A 22,204-nucleotide genomic window follows, 5' to 3' on the forward strand; every position below is an offset into this window, starting at 1 on the left:
ACTGCACGTGGGTACTATTTTGCAGCAAAGGACTGGACTTGATCTCTCCTCCTTGCTCTACAGGTACTTGGAGCAAGTCACTAAATCTTGTCTTCAGTTTGTCTATGAAAAGAAGTAAATCAAACCAAATACAGTTCAGAGTGATGAAGAACTCTCACTTTTGATTTGGTAACTTCTATTGCAAAGAATGAGCTTGTTCATACTAGCTGTAGGAAGATACTGCCTCTGCTTATAACATGATGTGGTGCAATATGTGATGAACAGTAACCACTGGGAATTATGGAAGAAAATAAGGTCTAGGATTGAAAATCCACATGCTTTATGTAGATTGCTCTGATCTAGAACTGGTTAATGGTAATGGATATCTTTCCAGTGATTCATATGAGACTGAGACGAGAATTCAGCTGTCCACCTTGAGGTTTTTGAATTATTTAAATGAAAAAGGTAGCCATAAAGTTAACATTAGTGTATCTGTGTCTCATAGTATTGGATTTTTGTGAACTTATTCTGTTCTTCAAATGCTCTTAAAAATCTGGTGAAGAGTACGTGCATAAGACAGCATAGAGTATAGTACTAGGATTCTTGTTAATGGCGATCATTTGATACATTGAACAACGGTTAGCCAAGTGTTTGAATATTCGTCCATCTTTCTTTACTGGGAGAAAGGATTAAGAGCATGTAGATAGATAAAATTGCTTCACTTTGATATAATGTCAAGAAAGTATATGTAGTTTCCTCCTTGTTCCACTTGATTCAGCATGCCAGTGTGTCATTTGATGCTAAAACATAAATTAGACAACAGAGAAAATTCCCTAAAAATGCAAATGCATGATGCAAACAGGGCAATACTGTCCTTAAACATCCTGGTAGACATATGGAGCCTCTTTTCTGGAGATATGTGAAATGTCGCATGAAACCTTGTGTATGTGAGCTGGGGGGAGCGGAATCATCATCCATCTTCCATGAGGAGATTGGAGGTGGTTTAGTAGGCTTTTGTTACAATGACTGTAACAAGAAAAACAAACAAAAAAAATCCTCACTAAACTGGTGATTTGCTGTGGTTATTAATCCTGATCTATCTCTTTCCATAAACCCAAGGAATTTTGCAGAAATAGGCTGGAATATCCCCTGCGGAAGACATTAATTAGGATAATGAGTGACATGACAAATACTTAACATACAAAATGCTTATGTCTGCTACCGTTCACTCACTGTCTGCCAATTCAAATCACATCCTGTCTTTAGATAATTTCATTTCCTGCTGATACTCACTGTATACAAACAATTAGCACTTTGCACTGCCTTTTAGGACTTTTGGTTACATACCGAGTTAATTGCTACTTTGTTTTGATGGCCACCATGCTGCTATCTTTAGATTAAGAAACATGTGTTTTTTTAAATCAGAAGTGGGACCCTTCAAGGAAACTTGTCCAATATTTTTTTTACCATAAATATAGTTAGAACATGATGCAGCCTCTGATTTTTAAGCTGTAGCAATCCTTGTTCTCAAGTACCAACACAGTAGAAAAGCCATGGCTGATAGTCAAGTTGGTCTTTGCATAGTGCCTAGGGAGTACAAGACCAGCTTTCTGGAATCTGTCAAAGGTACATATTGCCTTGGGTATTGCTCTGGGCTGAACTAGTCTGAAATCTCTTTCCTGCAATCCCTTTCCAGGTGTAAGTGAGGTTGTTCTTTCTCTTGTGTCTCATCTTCTTTGGTCTTTCTGCGTGTTTGGATCCTTCTCTCAGAACACTGCTGCTCCAGAAACCTTTGTGGAAATAAAAAATCAAAAATCTTACTGCAGCTGTGGTGAAAGCAGTAAGTCTTTCACTGTTGCTATACTTGTCTGTGAAGATGGATGTCAGTAAAAATCTGGTCCTTTAATTGCTCCTATGCGCCCCTTAACTTACAGCAGTAATATAGATAAGAAAAGGATTTGGAGAGTTCTGCTTCCAAATCAAATCTCCATAGAAGCAGAAATTTTTAGAAGTTCCCATTTGTGGGTTCGTCATTTCAGTGCATTCTTACAGCAGCTTTAAGGAGACTTTCTAGCTTGTTGAAATAGAGTTTTATAATTTTAGAGTTACTTTGCACCTCTTTTTTTTTTTTTCTTAGCCACTTTTGCTAATTGCTGGAAATTCTTGTTTTAAGGAAAACTTATGCTTCTCTGTTTCACTGTGTCTTGTGCTTGATCCTTCAATGATGCTGTAATAATGTTGTAGCATCATTGTGGATAGCAATAACCATTTAGAAAGAACAGCTTTTATGTCTTGCCTATGTATTTGAGTTTTTTCACTGCTAGTATCATCCTCATTCTGTACCCAGAGAAGCACAAGTCTGCTCTCAGGTTTTGAGAACTTGCCGATGAGCCCATCTTAACTAAAACTGTTTTAAAGTGTCCACAGCAAGCTTTTCAAAAGGGTAAAGCTTTTATTTAGGTCTATAAATAAGGGCCTTATTTTTAGATTCACTCAATATCTACCATGATGAGCTCTTCTGAAAAGCTTACCATCTTCTCTGGCAATTAAATGAATGCTAAACCCCTGAAGAAATTCATCCCCAGTTATGTCTGCTAAAATCTTTCAGATTTAGATGATCAGTTTAGTGAAGTATGACAAATAGTTGATCAAATCTACATGTGTTTCGCTTCAGAATTGAAAGGAAAGCAGGAAATCTCTAGCTGACAGAAGCTGCGTGGCTGCCTTTTGTTCACAAACAGCGTCTCCAAGAGGTGTCGACAAATTAGCATGGAAGTTAGCCAAAAGAGTTAACAAGACATCGATGCCAATAGTCATCTATTAGTATAATCTCACTTTTCTCTATAACTCTTTCTATAATTCTTTCTATGACAGATGTACTTCCTTGGTTTTGTCTTTTATTGTTTTTTCATTATGCAACATGCTGCTGAATAGCTGTGAGATACGTGGAAGCCCAGATTCAAATGCTTTAAACACTGCCTAAAAGAGGTTGTTGTAGTTGTTGTTGCTATTTTAAGTGTAGGAAGAGATTTCATGATTAAAGGATATTACCTATAGTTCATGTGGCTAAGATCTCAAGGCATGGTTTAGGCTCACCTTATACTATATGTTACATAAATAGTTAGAAATATCTTTTCCCCAGAGCATAGGACAAAAATGCAAGATAGACAAAAACAAGTTGCATGAGGATGGAAAGAAATGCTTGGATAATGATGACTGGACTTAGCATATCTGTGGCCTAATGTTCATGTTTAGTTGTGAATATGTAGGATACAGGAGAGGGATGGGCACTAAATTGTGCCCTTTTGGAACTATTGAAGTGAGAGTTTTCAGGAAGTTAGTGGAGGTGGGTAATGTAAAACTGCAGTTCTTAATGGTTTGCTCTTTCCAACTGTCAGACATAGAACCGGGAAAAGCCCGCAGTAAGATTATTTTCATATTTACAAGGGGAGCGGTGAAAGCCCGCAATGCAAGCTGAGAAGTTACATCCCTCTTTGCTTTGTATGGAATTGGAAATGAAGGGTTGGCAGGCATAAGCCATGAAGGAGCTGACTGAAAATATGAGGAATAAGTTTTCCAGTTGTTACAAGACCAAACCATAAAGTATGGAATATCAAAAGGATAGGGAAGTTGACATGCAAAATTAAATAGGCTAGGAAAAGATGTCTGCCTTGTGATATTCTCACCAGGAACACGCTGTGCTTCCTTGGGCAAGGGATACGGCTATTTGAATTGCGGACTTAATTGATCATGATTCTCGGGGCTTTGTTCTGCCAGCATTCTGTTACTCCAGGTATGCTTAATTTGAGGTAGCATAAAGGTTTAGTTGTAGCCTACAATAAAATTTTGGTTTCAGTTTGATTTTGTTAGTTTCTAAAAACAGACTGCTTTGCTTACACACATTTTCAGTTCAGCCTGCTTATAAAAATGGGATGGAAACTAGGAAGCTGCTAGGTCATCTTGATAACAAGTCTCATATCTCAGTAGACAGAACTTCAGCAAATTTTTGTTAGCATGCAAAATGTCATTCATACTCCATATTTCCACAGAAAGAATAATGACTTCCAGTACACAGAAACATATTCTGAGCTCATTTGCTATAGTTTCTCCACTGCATGTAATGTGTTTACATGCAAGAACAAACTGCAGTTTTGGAGAGTGGCACTTAATGTGAGCAGGAAGAGTCTGAAAAACAATTAAAGTAGTTACATGAAGCACAAAGTGAAACCCAAGGGAACAAGACTATCTCAGGACCAGGTTTGGGGAGTGTTCTCATTGATTGCTACAGCTTATTCTAGATTGATGGAATGAGGCTGAAGTGTTTGTTTTTCCATTGCTGTACACCATTATTTAAGTAACCTCTGCAGTCTGACTTGTATTTCAGTGTGACAGCTTAAGTATCTGATGCATAATAGACGTTTAACTCTGTAGAGATGTTTAAATATTAAAATCAGTCTCCAGATACATTTCCCCCACCCTTCTTTTTTCTTTAGTTTCTTGCTACCACTCCCCCGCCTTTTTTCAAAAAATTATTTGAGCCAGTTTCTCTGGCATGACCTAAGTCTCCTCTGTCAATGAATACGAAAGCAACAGAGGAATTGCTGACAGCTCTGTGATTCTATGCTTTGCTGGAGGCTGACCTTGCCACAGAATAGGTCGACTTCAAGACTTCTCTAAAACTGTTTGTCTAAAATTTGCATTAAAAACATTTGATGGGGACAGGTCCAGTCTGTCTTCCCACCACACCCATCTGTTCAGGCTCAACATATTCCAAGTCCAGACATACAGTAAATCAACACCAAAGGACCTATACAATCAAACAAGCAAACCTTGGGAGTACCAGGATGACTATTCGGGTTCAGTCACTGCTTTATGAATACTTTTGCTGCTTTTTTTTTTTTATTTTTTTTTTTTTTTTTTACATTCCTGGTCACGTATCTTTTTTTCAGCTTAAACTCCAAGGTACATTTTAAATGACCAGCTACAATTGCTGTGTTTGAGTCATGTCTTGTTTTAGTCATTAAAAGAAATTACATTTATTAATAATTTATGCAATAATATTAATTGAAGTATATATTCTTACAAGTGCTAGAATCCATGCCCTTAACCTGTTTCCATTAAATATATCAGTTTCTGCTAGCTTTTTAAGTCACTTAGGCACTGAGAGACCACAACTCGATAACAAGCATTGCATGCTGTTCTTCCCTGTATTGAAGTCTTCAGAAGGGGCAGCCCCATGGCAGAAATTATGGTCTAGAAATCAGGCACAAACTCCGCTTTCCAGAAACTTTCTTTGAGATTTTGGAGAAGTCATCTGATGTCTTCTCACTTTTTTCTCACCCCCAGGTTAAAAAAAAAGCCAACTAAAACCCAACAAAAAACTCCAATAATGGGGTTTTTCATTTATTTAATTTCCCGCTTTTCTATTTATCTGAAGTGCAGATATTAATATTGATGCATGGGTGTTTATAAAGAGTGAGCTTTCTGATGACCTGGGCACCTGGATGGAGACCACTGAGGGGAGTTAAGTTTTGGAAAAGCTGAATGATCAAGCTCTTTATAAAAAGTTACAGATTAAGTTTGTAAAATGGCCCAATTGTGATTTTTTTTTTTTTCTGAGATACATTGAGGTGGTTCTGTGGAGGCTATTGAAGACTAATTGCAAAGTATCATTCTTTACATATTTAGGCAGGATTTGTGCAGGCTATTTGTATTATATCCATACTCATATCTGGCTTATGCTACCTTTGATAAAGAGATACAGGTCCTCAGGATGTAGAAATGGAAACCTGTATATTATGCTTAATGCATGTATTTTAGAGTCATTCTATTCTATAATGAAATTGCATAGTATGTAAGACCACATGTGGGGAAGTGATTTCTCAGGAGCATTGTTGCAAAACAGCATTGGTTTAATGTGAGGTGTAGAGGAGACATGATACCATACACTAGAAACTATCAGTTCAGTATTTTGCTTAGTCCCCTAGCAATTCTAGCTTTGGGATCTTGTCCCCTAAATGCCCTATCTTAATTAGATTGTACTTTTGGTAATTAGTTTTCCTAATGCAATACAGTCAGTCCTCTCTGAAGTCTTTCATTTGATGCCTAGGGACACATTATGTCAAAACCTGATGAGTGCTATAAGCTTATGTATGCAAAAGATGATTTATAGTCAAGCTTGCTCCTCTGTACCAACATAGTGAAGAAAGGAAGGACTAGAACTATAATATTTTTGACATCCCTAGCAGGAAACCCAGCTTGTTTATTTTCTATTGTAAGGTTAATGTCTTGCAACTCTATGAACCACAGATATTTACCCAGAGCCATGGAGTGTGGCAAGTGTTTTCCATTTCTTCTGTTCAATCATCAACAACTGTGCTTAAGAGTGGATGTATCAGCCATGTGCACTGATCACCAAATTGCAGCCAGAGTAGAAAAGGGCAACATTTTTTTAACATTATTTTTACACCTAAAAATTTTAGCTTTGACTTGATCAAATTGTTTTTCTAAAATTTGCTTATTTTACTGAACTGCTTAGCAAAGGAAAAGGGGATTAGAATAGTTTGTTTCATGCTTTTTTCAGCGGCATTTTCCAAACTGATAACACCTTATGTCTAAGTATATTTTTTCTGTGAATAGCATGTTGAAAACAATCAACTTTCTTTGATGAAACCTGGGGTTTGGGTTTTGTTTTGTGTTTTTTTTAAATTTCTTTGCACACTTGGGAACTTGCTATACCCCATAAAAAGTTGGGAAAATCTAATTACTCAAAACAGAACTGAAGTGCTAAGTTCATCCCTTGAATATGCTAAATTGCTTTATTAAATTATCTCAGTTGCAGCTTATTTTATCGTGCTCCTTGAGTATTAATCTATCTTGAAAATGCTACACAAGGGTTAATCATTTATTTCTGTACATGACTTCTAATGACACTGAAATCAAAACCCAAAGGATTTCTATCTCATAGAAAAGTCTGGAATATTTTCTCAGCTGGTGAAAATGGAAAAATTGGAATAGCTGTGAGGTAACAATTCTCGAAAGTAGTTCAATTTAGAAATGTTTCAGCAGTTCCAATTAAAATTATCAAAGGTTGATTCCTTCAAAATTGCACAATACTTTCTCATAAGTATGATTTATTTTTTTAAAAAAAGAAAAAAAAAAACTTAAAAATTCAGGACCAGATGGATCTCCATCCAGATGGAGCATCTATCCCACGGGATGCATCTCCCATAATACTCCCATCCCATGGGTATAGTGACTCAGTAGAGTTAGATGGATGGCTGCAGTGGGCATTACACAGGGGCAGTCTGAGGGTATGTAGCACTTGGGGCTAAAGCTAGACAGGGATGCTCTGGTCCTCAGCTGCTCTTTCCACTCCTCTTTGCTGATGCAGATTTTGGGGGCCACAGGGTAAACCAGATTAAAAATAGGCTTCCAGTACAGTTGTTGTCATAGTCTGAATCAGCCCAGTGATCCAGGTTAGATTGTAATCTCCTGGTGGATGGCATGGGAGGTGGAGGACAGGAACTGGCTGGTGCTGGCACACCTTACATCATTCTTGCTGTAGAAGGAAAAGTACTGTATCACCTTAACTTGAAAGAATTACACTTCTATGGAATACAACACATGGGGAAAAAAATCAGACCCTGGACTCATTTTTCTTAAGTCTATGTTGTGATGTGAGGGGCATTTCAGTATAATATTTTGTCAGACTGATATGCGGTTAATGCTTCTGGATGAACTGTATAGATTGAAATATTCTGGGTTGCAACTGGATAGATTGAAATATTCTGGGTTGAATAGGCACAAACCAAAATAGTTCCTTTTCTTCATGTAAAATCAGCTTTTTCTTATTGAAAAACTTTTGATATTCCACTCCCCCACCCAGCCACCCACCCCAAATCTACACTTTTCTTCAAGAGTTTTCATCAAGAGTTTGTTCCATCGAAAATTCCCCAGTGGTTCTAATTAAGTAAACTGAATATAAAATATAATGGACACATTAAATGAAGTTTTAAATGTTTGTGGAGCCTTTGCCAGATCCAGAAAATGTGCTCCATTTTAAGTGCAGAGACAGTGCTACAACTTGTACTACCCCTAAAATGGGAATGAACTAAAATGAACTCATTACAACATGGTTTATGGCAGGCAGAGAACAAACCACAAGTATGTCAGTCAAAATGTTTTGTTTTGTTATTTTTTTTTTGTTTTGTTTCGTATTAAGGAAAACTAGAACAAAGAAGAAAAGAACAGTCATTTTCTCACTTGTGGACACAATCTAGTATTCTGCCTCAAAAAACAAAGCAGCACATTTCCTGAAAGTGAGAAAATGAGATCTCAGTATTTAAAAGAGCTCATGAAAAGGGAATATTAAAGCAATTCCTCATTTCATTTGCGTAGCACATTTCTGCATCTGTAGCTCTGCTATGTCAATGCAGGGGTTTGCGGTGGCCGTGATACAGGAAAAGAAGGATTAGTGGTTAGTCTGCGGTGTGGATATTTGACGAGTGAGGGGCTGGTGCTGTGTCGTCTGTCTGTGACCCACGTGCCCAGCTCCCCTTTCCATGGAAAGCACATCAAAGGGGTGGAAAACATCTTCTAACCTAGAGTTAAAATGCCACCAGGTTGAGCTCTCAGCTCTGGGAAGTGACTCTCACAGTTTATCTGCAAGTTTCTATCCTCCGTTTGTCCCCTATACAAAAGCAGGGCCAACACCTCCCTTAGTATCCTCTCTGTGCTGTATGTGGATGTACACTGAGGATTTATACAAAACCAGGGCCGACACTTCCCTTGGCATCCTCTCCACGCTGTACGTGGACGTACACTGATACAGTATTTCAAGGCAACCTTCCTCATCTTCATAGCATGCAACACAGTTTCTCAAGGCAGTAAATACTGTCCATGTGGGTATTTTGAGTGGGCATTTTTGTCACAGTTGATGGTTTTCCACGTGTTGTTAATTCATTGACTCTCCTGTTTAGGGACATTTTCTCTTGCAGGTTTCAAAGGTAAAGAAGCCTGGGAATGGATGTTTAGTCCATGAAGCTGATGAGAGGGTTAGTCTAACTGCATGCAATTAGCCAATACAGTTATTAAGCACTGTTTTACTGTGATTAACAATTGTTACACAACATGCAGGACACCTCCTGTAATATTTTTCTCCTTAATTCTGTAGGGGAAAATACAGGTTCGGCACAGCTCCATTGCAACATGGATCCAGCTGATTCTTTTAGCACTATGTACTGTTAAGGAAGGGGTGACCATTTCACACCCTCTTTAACCAAGAGCAAACCTCAGTTTAAAAGCTCTCTGCATAAGCATAAAAATGGGGAGGTTTCCTCAGGCAACCTTTTAATCCCTTAAGGATCAAATAAGTTCCCATGTTCTGGGCATTGCTAAAAGAACCAAAATCAAGCTCCATACCAAAGATGAAGCACACAAAGGAATGGGGACCAGTTTCACTTAAACCCTTGACTGGAAATATTAATGGTTAACAGAACTAATATTGATTGTTAACAGAACTAATCAAATCCTTGGCATTTACACTGTTTTAGGCTTAGGGGGAAGAAAGAGCCTTTCTCTTACTTCCAGCACTCTCATATTTGCTCAAAAACTTGGAAGAAATTATGATCAGCTTAGCCTCTTAAATTAATAAAAGCTCTGAGAGGAACACTTTGATGTAAACCCGTTCAGCCCTCTCTCTACCAACACTGATCTCTAATTACAGCAACAGTATGTTTTATAAATATTTGTTTACAGCTTCCTGCATGAAAGCACAGGGAAAATATGGAAAGAAATTTATATAATTACAGTTTAATGATCTGCATTTTAATTGAGATTTTACCAAATAATTTTGTAGGAAGTCAGGAATGCTCCAGTAACGCTGATGTATGGTTAAGCACTTGAGGTTTGAATTCTTCTACTTTGTTTTATTAACACTTATAAGGACATGAAGACAGCGGCATTAAAATACTTTTAAATCTTAGGTCTTTTTTTTTCTTATTCATATTTGCAGTAGTCTAGAAAAACATGTCGTCTTTTCTTATGTCTGGTTGCTTCTGATCGGTCAAAACGCATTACACAGTGTTTTGAGAAGCACTTTTATCAAAGTTGATAGTGAGGTCTTATACATACTTGCAAAACACTTAGCCGTGCTGCTGTTACTCTCTGAGATGCCTTCTCCCTAATTCTTCTCTGAAGACAAAACCACACTTTCTTTGTTTTGCGTTTGCCTAGACCTTCAGTTTCTGCCCTATTTCACCAACTAGTGCTTACTTGACAGACATTGTTACTTACTGAATAGAGAGTTAAGAACAAGGTAGTAGTGGATGCTGCCAGAACTGCTCCTAAGATTAATTTTGTATAATTTATGGTAGTGTGACAGTTACTATGTTGGCTAAGCAAGCAGCAATTGAACTGAGATCTCTAATGGCCTGTGATGCTACTATTTCATCCTTATTTGGAGCCGTAACAGACTCATTTTCCCTGTCACTTTGGTCTAGAGGACAAACATACCCTCAGTAGTGCTTAAGTTAATGCTTTCCCCATTAAATGGTGTTGGAGACCAACTTTCCAGAGCATTTTTTGCATTTCCTAGGACAACAAAACGTTGATGATCACAAAAGTCTGGCTGCCAATCTTCCCCCCTTCAGTTAACCCTGGTAACTTTGATACCATTAGCAAACCTTAACCAAACTCGCCAAAAGCATGGAACTTCTTTTTGTGACAACATGCTGGGTGGGAGAGGGAGACCCAAGCTTGTGCCTCTCTGGGAGAGGTGGTGACTTTGCTCTTAGTCGCATCTATACAGGCTCCCACAAATCAGATGTAGATCTGCTGGAAATCAGGTCTTGTTAGGTGAGATATTGACAAAGTAATCACCGGTCCATATTTTGCAGCTTTTATTATAACTCTTTTTTGTGCACGTCCATATTTCAGATCAAATGCTGAGAAAATTATCAAATGAATGCAGCTCACTTTTCAAAGTGCTCCTCTATAGCAATTCTTGTTTTCCTACTGCTATGTTCATGGGGCCGGGGTTATCAACTTAAATGTACTTCTTTTCTTCATGATTTTTCTTTGCTGCCAATTGCTAAGGCCCGCTTAACAATTGCTAAATGCACATGTTTTGTGATTTCTAGATTACTACAGGTGCTTGGATTTTTTAAAATATTATATTTCGGTATAATAACACTAAATCAGAATGCTCTCAGCAAGTGAATCAAATAAAAATGCAGCTCTTTCCACCTTGAAGCATAAAACAATTTGAATATATCCTTACGGATACGGGGTTTTTTTCAAATACACAGAGAGATTGCTATCCTTTTGGATTTAAAAGATCACAACTGGGCACAAGAGCCACTAGGAATGAATGGAAAATTCTGTTTGAATTTGATTCTTGTAGAAATAAGGTTGTAATGTAACTTTTTTGTGTGCCACTTTTAGTTTTCCCAGAAACCTTTTCCTCTTCCGTACCTCGCCTCCACCGCCCAGCCTTGTCTTTTCTGTTGTGGATTCTCATCTATTTAAAATACATATCTTAGTCTACGGAGCCATAAACAGGAAATTAGAATATTGTCCCTCCTGGGCATCAAGCTTTGCAGTCTGTGAATATTCACTGAGCTCTACCATACCTGTCTGAAGTCACAGTCTTTGATTGCAGACTTGAGTTGCTAGCATGTACTGTTCCCACTTGGAAGAACCACTTGTGTCACATAAAGTGCACGATGAGCAGAAAGCTTATGCTCATTTCTCTGCAGGTACTTTTCAGCTGTGTGCTTGTGTAAAAATAGGTTATGTACTTAAATTATGCATAGAAGTCATCCATAAATAACCTTCTCATTTGGTTAAGAAAGAACCCTCATGAACACACACCTCTCTTTTGCATATAGCTTTTATAATCCATATCTTGGATATTATCCTGTTCCTGATCTTACTGGGTATCTTTCAGGTTAAAAATCTTTTTTGCTTCATTATCTTTCTCTGTACTTTACCTTTTTTTGTAAGATAAGTTTTCTTTCCCAGGCACAATGTATAGATATCTCTGGGTAGAGAGTAGGTGAGAGTCTCTGGCTTTCATTTCTTTTGATAACCTTTTTTCTTGTCTTCAGATAATGTATTCTCTGCTTTGTCATATGCTGAGCAGCCAGCCTGATGAAAAATGTACAGTCATCAAACAAACTGGTACTTAAACCAGGAAAATTAATGTTGCATCTCATTATCTGTACTCCCATTTAACCCTATCTGATATTCTTTAAGGTTTTGATCCAAGCTTCCAGCAAGTATGTATGTACCCCAGGAAACAAACAATAGGGAGTAATACTCATCCTCTTCCACAATGAAAATATAATGTCATCACTGCAAAATAGTATTGCTTACTACTGGTATTCCACCTCAGCCGATAAAAAGAATGCTCAGTTGCATCAGACAAAATTTAGTGTCTCATTAAAGGTCTGAAGTCCAGTACCATAGAAACAACATCAGAGATGTTGTAAAGCACAGGCTAGTCCATAACATATATAATTTTTGTCTTTCTTTCTACCAATCTACTCATCAGTGGTGGAAAAATTATAATGAAGTAGAAGGAATATTGATGTGGTATCCTGAAAATAATTTATATCAGATCAAATTTAGATATAACAAGCTGAACTGTTGCTCCTGTACTGAAATCAGCAGCAGTTTCCAATGGGATCAGGGGAAAAGCAGCTGAGTCACTGACTGCAAGCCATCATTCTTAGAAAAAAGAGAGCTTAGACTATGACATTGTCCCATGACTAAATATAGGGGGAAACTAAACCTTCCTGTCTTGTTTGTGCTGTTGCAGAGTTGTGAAATCCTCAGAGGATGAAAGGACAGATCTGAGCGTGAAAGTACATAACATTTGCTATGTGAAGAATGTTAGTTTTACAAACTAAATATAGAGAGTGGACAGACTACATAACATTCACAAACTCCTAAACTCTGTGGAGGAGAAATAAAATTAACAGGAGTGTAAAATTGCTGTTTGTGTAATGTCAGAAGAGTTCTGACCCATGCCGGAATGAAAGGAACCAGCATTTACAGAAAGTCTTGTTATTCATTGATGGGGGCTCCTAACATATGCAGAAAGATGTGTCCTGTGAGAATGTTTTTCCTATGCAGAAGGTAGATATGTATAGAAAATGAGTTTATGAGAATATACAATTTTTGGAGGACTCGAGATTCAAAGGATTAGCTGCAGAAACTGAATGTAAACCAACACCAGTTCACTCCAAAATTGTCTTTATGCAGAAAGCCAGGCTGTATTCCAGAGCCTTTTGGACTTTTTCTCTGACTTTTCTCCTTGACCCTTATTTGCCGATACCAGGAAGCATAGAGCAAATTCATATTATTCTTCTCTTCCTCTACTTCAGAGCAATATTTAGTCTTCAGGAAGTTTTGTTCTTTTATGCTGCCTCCTTCAGCCCCTTGGATTTTATTGTTTTCACACTGAATGTCACCACAAAGCTCAGGTAGGTTGCTTGAGTTTGGGTCTGGGGGTGGGGGGCACTGGGCTTTTGATTGCAAGAATTGCACAGCTGCCAGTATAGAAGATAGGTGTCCTGTAACTTTGCACAACTTTTTACCCAGGGAAAATGATACAGATGGCCATAAAATCAGAAGTGATGAGTGTGAGAAAACCCTCCCCAGTCTAGGGGGAGGGTGGTTAGTTCACACTCTAGTAGTCTTCCCTTTCATGCTGCCAACAGCTATTTCTCTTCTATTGGTGCGAGAGAGAAACTGGGACTGCTCCTACGCTTACTGCTGTCTCCATTCATTTGTTCGTACTGTGGGGAATTGGGTGAGAAGCTCTTGTTCCTCCATTAAATGTAGAATTTGTCAGTCTGGGGCGGAGGGGGGGGGGATGTTGTATTGAGCATAGCCTACTGCACTGATACATTGCACTCGGGGAGGGCTGTTGAATCGTATGCTGTTGAAATAAAAGTTTTGTTCCCTCTCCACTGCTTAGGGTTTTTTTTTTTCCCAGCTCCAACAGTACGGATTGCTAGTGGGTTTGGTGGGAGTTGTTAGTTAGGGAACAGTTAGAGAGAATTATTTACCTAGGGGGAAATTCATTTAAAAATTCTTTCAAACCAAAAAGCTGTGTCTGGTCTCTAGCCTCCTTTTTTTCTTTTATTTTTTACTTTGGTCATAAAATACAAAACTAATGATGAAGAGCTAAAGGGGGAGTGTTGAGATGGTGAAGAAAATAATTTGATGGCCCAAATGAGTCACAGCACTGCTTTCCTTACCATCTTTTCCCGTTTCTTATTAGCAGCCAAATGGACATACACACGGGAATGCTCCCTCACGCTGGCTTACAGCAGAGCTGTAGGGTCAGCTGCTTATGGTCCCTCAGCCGGTTTTCTCCTCCGTCTTTGCATAAGTGACTCTGCAGGATGCTATTGCAATGGTTGGATGTTTGGCCATTTCCAAAAATAACCCCTTGGAAATGTCTCTGAGTTTTTAAATGAATCATTTCAGACTCTGAATCACTAAGATGTGCTACCAGGGGAAAACAATAGCCCCAATCAGGCACAGTGAAATTTACAGCTAAGAAGCTATAAACCCAAGGCTGGTAGAAAGAGCGTTCTAATTTGGTGAAATACTCCAAAGCCAAGAGGAAAAGTGAGGACAACAGCTGCCTCTGAGCAGCTTTTGTCAGGCTCCATCAGCTGATGTCTGTGGTTCAGGGTGCTGAAAGGAAGAGCTGTCCTGTGCTGCTGAGCAGAGGTGGGACACTCGCGTCTCCTGGGGACCAGTCAGGTCTTGTTTAATTCCCAGCAGATGACACTGATGACTTGGATGTGTATTTCAGGCAAATGGACATATACAATGAAATACCTCTCTTGGCTACAGAAATTGGTCTGATTTATGCCAAAGAAGCTCAATTAAGGCCCCAAATAGCAGATCATTTGAATTTCTGCTATGCACTACTGCTCTTCAGCTTCATCAATGAAATGCAGGTAAAGGCAGAGATATGACATTTTTATTAATGAGGACTTTATATGTGTATGTGCTTTGTCAGGAGGAATGCATTACGGTGTACTTGCCATAGAGCACAGAACCAGGACATAAAGGGAGGGTGTTATAATCCTTTTTAACCCGACTTCTTTAGATCACAAAAAAAACAAAAACAAAAAACAAAAAACCAAGCTTGAACATTAATTATCCACTTTATCTTCCTGGTACTTTTCTACCTCCTCCTAGCCATAGTGAGACTATTTACCCTGCTCCTAACTCTTTTATTAAACTGGGTTTTCATACATTGTTACATATAGGTTGTTTTGGGGTCTTTTCCAGCACTGTAATTCTACAGGAGTTTGTTTTTTTTTTTTTTTCCCCCTGCCCTGGTATTCTGTAGACATTCTCAAAATGCCCCTAAATGGCAAAAGTTTTCAGCCACATTGTTTACTAGCTGAAAAATCAATTTCTGCATGACCTAAACAGTATTTCAGTGGAAACTAAGTTTAGAAGAAAATTTCCTTTGGGAAAATTGAAGACCTTGTCATAATTTTCCTTTTCATATTTCATGCAGCATTTTCAAAGTTAAAACATTTTCTCTTTTCAAATCCACATTTTAGATTGTGATAAACAAAACTGAAATTTAGAAAAGAGATAACCAATGCCAACAGAAAAGTGCAGCTTTAAATTCTAAGAAATGTTTTTGCTTTTTTTTTTCATCTAATGAGAAGTTGGAGGAGGAAGTATTGCACTTCAGAGCACCTAATCCAAATTAGGTTTTGTTTCTTGCTGGCTGGTTTATGGTTTCAGTCACGAAGCCTAAATAATCAATTATTTCTGCAGTTCCATCTTTCCAAGTGCTACACTGGAAAATAGCTTAGAACTGTTGAGACTTCATTAATTATTCCTACAGCTATGGACTTTTGCCTTCATACAGAATTTGTAAAATAGCAGAAGGAAAGCTGGCTGCCTTGCTTCTATGTCTGGGACTAGAAGGATGAGTCTGAGAAACTTATGAGATGACCTATGACCTATTTCACTAGGCACAAAGAACTTGTCAAAGTTGGCCAAAAAAAAAAAAAAGCTGCAAGACCTTCGGAGAAGTACTCAAACAGCTTCATCCTGCTATAACTGATTCCTGAGCTTTCCACCTTTTACTATTCTGCCAACCTTTGATGAAATTGTTTCACCTAAACAAAAAAAATAACCTCCCCTCCACCCTTCCCAAAAGGAATCAACTGCAGGGAAGAATATAAACTCTTAGCATTTATTTCTTTGTCTGAGAGTTCAGTTTAATTCTTCCATGTGTTTTATCGCATTCCTCAGGAAAAGAAATGCCATTTTTGAAAAGTGTTCCTGATTCTGAAGTGGTAAAAAATTTGCTATAATAGTAAGTCTGTTTCTTTAATCTATTTTCTTTTCATATTTTTGTCCTAGTAAATACCCTGTTTTGGTTACCTCCATAAAGAAGGAGAGGGAAAAAAAGATAGCAAGAATTCAGCTACAATTTCTTTGTCAATCGAGATAAAATTAGCTGTCAGCTTAAAAAAAAAAGGGTAAATAAGATAGCAGGAATTCTTGCTAGCACAAAATAATACAAAAATACTAAAAGAGATTGTCTGGGACCTTGCTGTTTATCATTCTGAATGTGAATATGTAGAAATGAAAAGTACTTTGACATGTCATGGTAGTGGCTGTGTCTACACAGTCCTGCAAAGACATCCCTAGTGACAGGTTCAAGACCCAACACCTCAAGTGTCTGCCTGATGTGAACCTCTGGGCACTGTCATGCAAGCACATCACCCGACGTGCTGGGATCCACAGAGGGTATTTAGGACCGCCTTGCCCTGTTATGCTGACAACAGGAGCCATACGCAGCATGACTGACACCTGCTTAGAAAGGCCACTACTCCTCCCTCCTGGGGCTGTGCATCCCTGGAGCTCTGTGGTGACCATGCCCCAAAAGAAACCTTAGATCTTACCAGCCTCTGCCTTACTGTGTGACCCCCAAGGCTCTGGCAACACCAGGCTTTCTGCTAAAACCATGCTTTTGGCGCCTTAGGCACCTTTTTTACTGCCCTCACCAAGGAAGAAACATGTCCAATCTACACACGTCACCTGAACTTGCTTTGCAGCTACCACCCATGGGTGTCAAACTACCCGAAAGACCTCACCGCTTGCAAAGACAACTGGAACACCTCTGAAGGCTTTTTTTTTTTTTTTCTTTTTTCTTTTCCCTACACAGGTTGCCTTTGCACAGAGGTCACGTTTGCTTGGGGATCAAAATCTCAGTGTTTGATCTCAGGGTGCCATTGGCCATCCCCCCTGTGCCTTCTTGCTCCTTGCACGCTATTACCTTGGGCCTATTCAACTTTACACGGCCGTGACTGCTGCCATCTCAGCTTTGCCTCTCTCTTTTCTCATCCTCATCAGCAGACCCCAATTCAGACAGTCTTAATAGTTTCAAATAGGTACCAGTTTTGCTTCTGGCAAAGAGCTATAGAAAAGCTTAACCTTTATGGTCTTCCCTGACACACACCAGTCCCTCTTTGCCTCAACTGGTCCGCGTTCCTCTGTTCCACTTCTCTGAGCTGCTCCTGGCCTCTGCTGGCATACTTACAGCTCTGTCACCTTCCTCACCAGAGTTTTAGGAAAATCTCCTGCTGCCTAATAGCGTTGAAGTTGAGTGAGGGGATAGAGTCATACTTATAGATGCCCTGAAGAGGTAGGCAAATAGACCAGTTGTTTTTTGGTTTGTTTGTTGTTTTTTTTTTTCCTTTTTTTGATTTAATGAAATATTAATTAGTTTCAAAAGTCTTTGTATCACTTGTCTGTTACAGTCAGTGGGTTTTAGGCCATTTGTTTTTGGGAATCTAATCTGAACAAAAGTTAGGTGGTCCTCACATTCTAGGCCAGATTTTGCAAACTGACTTAACTCACAATGAGCATTTAGGCGTCAGACTCAGTGGCTGGATTTTCAAAAGAGCTCAGCAAGTTGGATTGTGTAGATGCTTAAAATTCTACTGCAAATGCTACAGCAGGAAGATGATGAAAGTTGCCCAGTTTTCAAAACAAACAAAAAGTAAGTTCTTTGTCTTGTTAAGGGAAGAGATAATTTGAAAAACTCTCCTATATTTGCAGACACTAATTCCTGGAAACGGCACTGCAAATAATCTTGGATTGATTGTCCAATATACTTGGCAAAAATCCAGTTCTTATCATTAACAAGAATTGTAAGTCTTGTGTATTCTGGTAGCAGAGAAAGTTTATATGTCTTCGTTGCCAAGTTTTCTATATTTTATTTTTCAGAATTTAAATCAAACTTGTTTTGCAATCAAAAAAATGTTCAGGTCAGTGCATTTTCACTTCTAGTTTAATTGGAGGGCAGTGTGTCTGGCTGGCTTCCTTTGTTTGATGGGTTTTTCAGTTTCTGGAGGTTCCAGTGGTTTGTGATGTCTTTCACTTGTAAGTACTTAAAGGCACAGTCGACATACAAGGGTTTTTTTCAGGCATTGTTATTCTAGTATAAAGCTACCATGGTCATAAAGGAATTGGTACCTATAGATAATGAGCAACAATCAATACTGTGGTGTAGAAAAGCCATCCTCTTCCTCTTCCTGCCTTTTTATTTTGTCTTGAAAGTCCCTTTCTCTCTCCAAATATTCTGCTTGGGCTGAACAGTGGCTGCTGCTCAGTGAGTGCAAAAATAGTGAGGTTGGCCTGCAAGGTGGGGTGAATCTCTAATTTGTCACTGGGGGGGGGCAAGACTTTAGCATAAGCAATCCCCAAGGTACAGGACTAGATTTGCACTTGGAATCGCAGGCCAGAATGGTGCTGGCAGTTGGCTACAAGCCTAAGGAAAAGCTGTACAAGTGTTGATGCTGGCTGGAAACGGCGATTCACTTCTTTCCAAGCATGATGCACCACAGTCCACTGTAGTTGTGGAGGATTTCCTGAGAGTGCCCTTGATCACAGATTTCCTTTATGGACTCAACTCATCTACTGCTCATGCATCATCACATAGGTATGGTGCCATCCTTAAAATAAAAATTAACAGTGGCTCTTCAACTCCACATACAGAAGGAGAAGGTTTCAGTTTTATATTGAGGAACTGTGTTGTTTCCACAAAGTGGTGGCATTAAGGAACAGTCTCCATCAAGCCACTAAAAAGTCCTGTGTGCAGCTGGGAGGAAGAGTGAGGACTGGGGAGGAAGTGTAGAAAATTGAATCAGAAGACTATAAGACCAGAACCGAGCACAGTTTATTCCCCTTTTTGATAATTTAAAGAGAGAATTCTGAAGTCCCTCTCTCTTTTCCCTTTCCCCCTTTCCCCTTAACAAGAATCAGTTCTTCTCACGTGCCCTGCTAGAGACTTTGTTCTGTTTCTTTGTAGTTTCTGGCACATTCAAGATCCTTGCCTTCAGTTCTTACAGCTGGTACTAACAGCCATTTTTTCAGGAAACTTTCCATACAGACATCCTCACAGAAACGCTCTACTAAGTCTGCTGCTCAGGAGAGAATTATCAAGCAGCGAGAGGAGCACAGCAGGCAAGCATCTCAAAATGGAGTCAAAGTTGTAGTGAAACATTTGCCTCAAGCTAAAATAAGGCAGGTAGACTAGAACTAAAGTGACTGCATGGTGCGGACACATGCTGAGTAGATGTAGCATTGCTATTTTATCACAAAATCTCCCATACTTCATTGTAGAATGTAAAGAGGCATCAGCTACTCAGCACTATCATTCTCTACTCTCTCATGGCAGATTAGCACCAGGTACTGGCCCAGGGCTCCCCAGTTATCACCCAGGTATATAAAGCTTCTCAGAGTGAACCCAATGCATGCTGAATTTATCAGACATACTGTTCATAGGGATGTTGATTCTACAGTGAATACGTTCATGTTTCTGTCTTGGACTTTAAATTAGTCTATTAGATGTACATTTAGGTCATATACGGTTGTCTAGGGGAAAGTTTGTTCCACCCAGAGCATCTAGGCTCTGTACATGTGTGGTGTACCTGTGGCTGGTACCTGCAGAAGAGCTGTCTAGACCTCCAGATTTTGGGTAGTCCACTCAGACTTAGTGTTCCAAGTGGAAGTCTGCCTATGTTGAAATCCCAGGGGAGCAGCTAAATGCTTTGTCTCTTCCTGAAAAAATTGTATGAGGGACAAGAGGTCAAGCCAGGAAAATTCAGACTTATGGTAACATCCTGGAAGAAACAGGTTCATCTTTTATTATACCTACATTCTGTATATTCGCTATCTTTCTCATTTCAGAAGGATTTAAGATTTATTATTTTATTAATTGTTATTGTTATTACATTCTGCTGCCTTCTTTTTCTCCCCTATTTGTTTTTAACTAAAACTATTGCTGTAGGAATTTCAGCCAGAGCACCCAGCAGGGCAGCACGGGTGAAACATGCTGAGCTTTGGCTGAAATGACTAAAAGGGCTTTCCATAGCAGCAGGAATCCTGGCACACGTGTACAGCGCTGTTTAGGAGCCTGTGAGCTGGATGGTGGCTTTTAAGCCAGAGCGCTGGTGTCTAGCTCCTTGCAGGCAGTGCAAGTGCAATCTTTTTCTCTCTATTAAAAGTGCTTTCCTTGTCCTGTGAGTGGACCTGTTGTGTGGGTGGTGGAAAGGGAAGAAAGCCCTGTCACTTCTCCAGACTTCCCCAAGCATCCTCCTTCCCCTCATGAGAACAAGAGTGAAGGAATAGTTTCTGAATGACCTAAAATATGGGGATTGCTCTTGTTGGCTGACCCCCTCAACTGGCTGCTTGCAGGGAGGAATAGTCTGCAACTGAGAGAGGTCAGAAGGGTAGTTGAAGTGGTTTTTCTGTTTTTCGTTGGCAGTGTAGAAGCATAATAGCACTTGAGCATGTATCTTTCTGACGATCTTTAAAAACATCATCACCAGTTAGCCCCAGAGAGACACTTGCACTGTTTTACTGTAATGCATACATACATTCTTTATATTCGGCAGATGAAAACAACTGTTTGTTTTAATCGTGCAGCAAAGGAGGAAGAAGTATGTATACTTACTTTTACCACCTTTAATCCTCCTGATCATATATAAGGAGATGCTAGCATTTGAGAGCAGTTTAACTTGTTCTAGTCATAGTCTAGATAGATGAGAGTATTAGTTGTTTCTAAGATTTCCATTCTTAAATGTTACAACAGTACTTGAAATGACTCAAAGTTCAGTGTAAATGTTAAGTGCTGGCTGCTCTATGTTGATATTACTGTGACATATTTCCCAGTAGCAAAGTAAATAATTGGCACATGGGAAGAGGTTATTTTGTTAATAAAACAACGTACAGTGCCAGTTCGTCCAATATAAACCTATTGTATATGTCTATCTAGACAGCACATATACTCCATAGGGCCATGGCCTCATAAATTCTAATAATCTGGCCAGGGTAAGGGTGGCTGCTAAGTGGCTGGAAACCTGGAACAATGCAGGAAGAGATGATTCAATAGTTGTGCTTCTTCCTCAAATTCACCAATGAACCAAAGTAGCTGTAGGGGATACCCTGCCTTTGGACATGCTGCCAGAATAATAACATTTAAAACAAAGACCCTGATGAACAACAGGCATAACATAGTCTCATATGCCTTGCCATGAGAGTGGAGTTTCCTATCCATTCGAGTGAGGATAATTGTATTAATGCTTGTCTCACGCTCTCCTTCCAGTCAAACTGAACACGGTGCAGTATAACTGCTGGTGGGACCTGTAGCTGACCTGCTCAGGTCACATGGGAAAGGGCAGCTGAATTCAGCAGAGGACACAGTGCAACACCCTTAGAAAAAGCTTCCTGGTGAACTCTGTAGTACAGGTGGATTTGGCTGAACAGTTGGTCTCTAATCCTCCTCCGACCTCCTTGAGAAGAGGTGAGGATCTGGCTTTTCATATAGGCGTCCATAGAGAGGAGGAGCTGGAGACTGAAGCCCATCTGCCTGATGGGCCACCAGGCAAGTTCACTCTGTGGGTGCTACGAGGGAGATCTGATTATCAAGGGAAGGGTGATGAGCCTTTTAAAATCAATTCACAGTGATCCAGTCAACATTTACAGAGACGTTTCAGTCCCTGAACTTCTTGCTACTTAATGAGGAAAGGAACAAAAGCACCAGCAAATTTGGAAAGCATCCAGAGCCCACAGAGACACACGTTTTGAGTTGGCATTTGCCCAAATCTGAGACAAGAGGAAGGAGGGAGGGTGTAATGGGATAGCAGGGAGGTTCAAA

At 39.3% G+C, this 22,204-nt stretch overlaps 1 long non-coding RNA gene across 1 annotated transcript in view; it reads left to right on the forward strand.

The window, feature by feature from the left end:
- Nucleotides 1–1,347: 1,347 nt before the first annotated feature.
- LOC121087465 overlaps nt 1,348–22,204 on the forward strand; it is a 35,921-nt gene continuing 15,064 nt past the window's right edge. Inside the window, exon 1 of the long non-coding RNA XR_005827626.1 lies at nt 1,348–1,605. This is a non-coding gene — a long non-coding RNA (uncharacterized LOC121087465). The remainder of the gene's footprint in view (nt 1,606–22,204) is intronic.

The sequence above is a fragment of the Falco naumanni genome, chromosome 4, assembly GCF_017639655.2.
Source record: "Falco naumanni isolate bFalNau1 chromosome 4, bFalNau1.pat, whole genome shotgun sequence".
Classification (NCBI taxonomy): Eukaryota; Metazoa; Chordata; class Aves; order Falconiformes; family Falconidae; genus Falco; species Falco naumanni.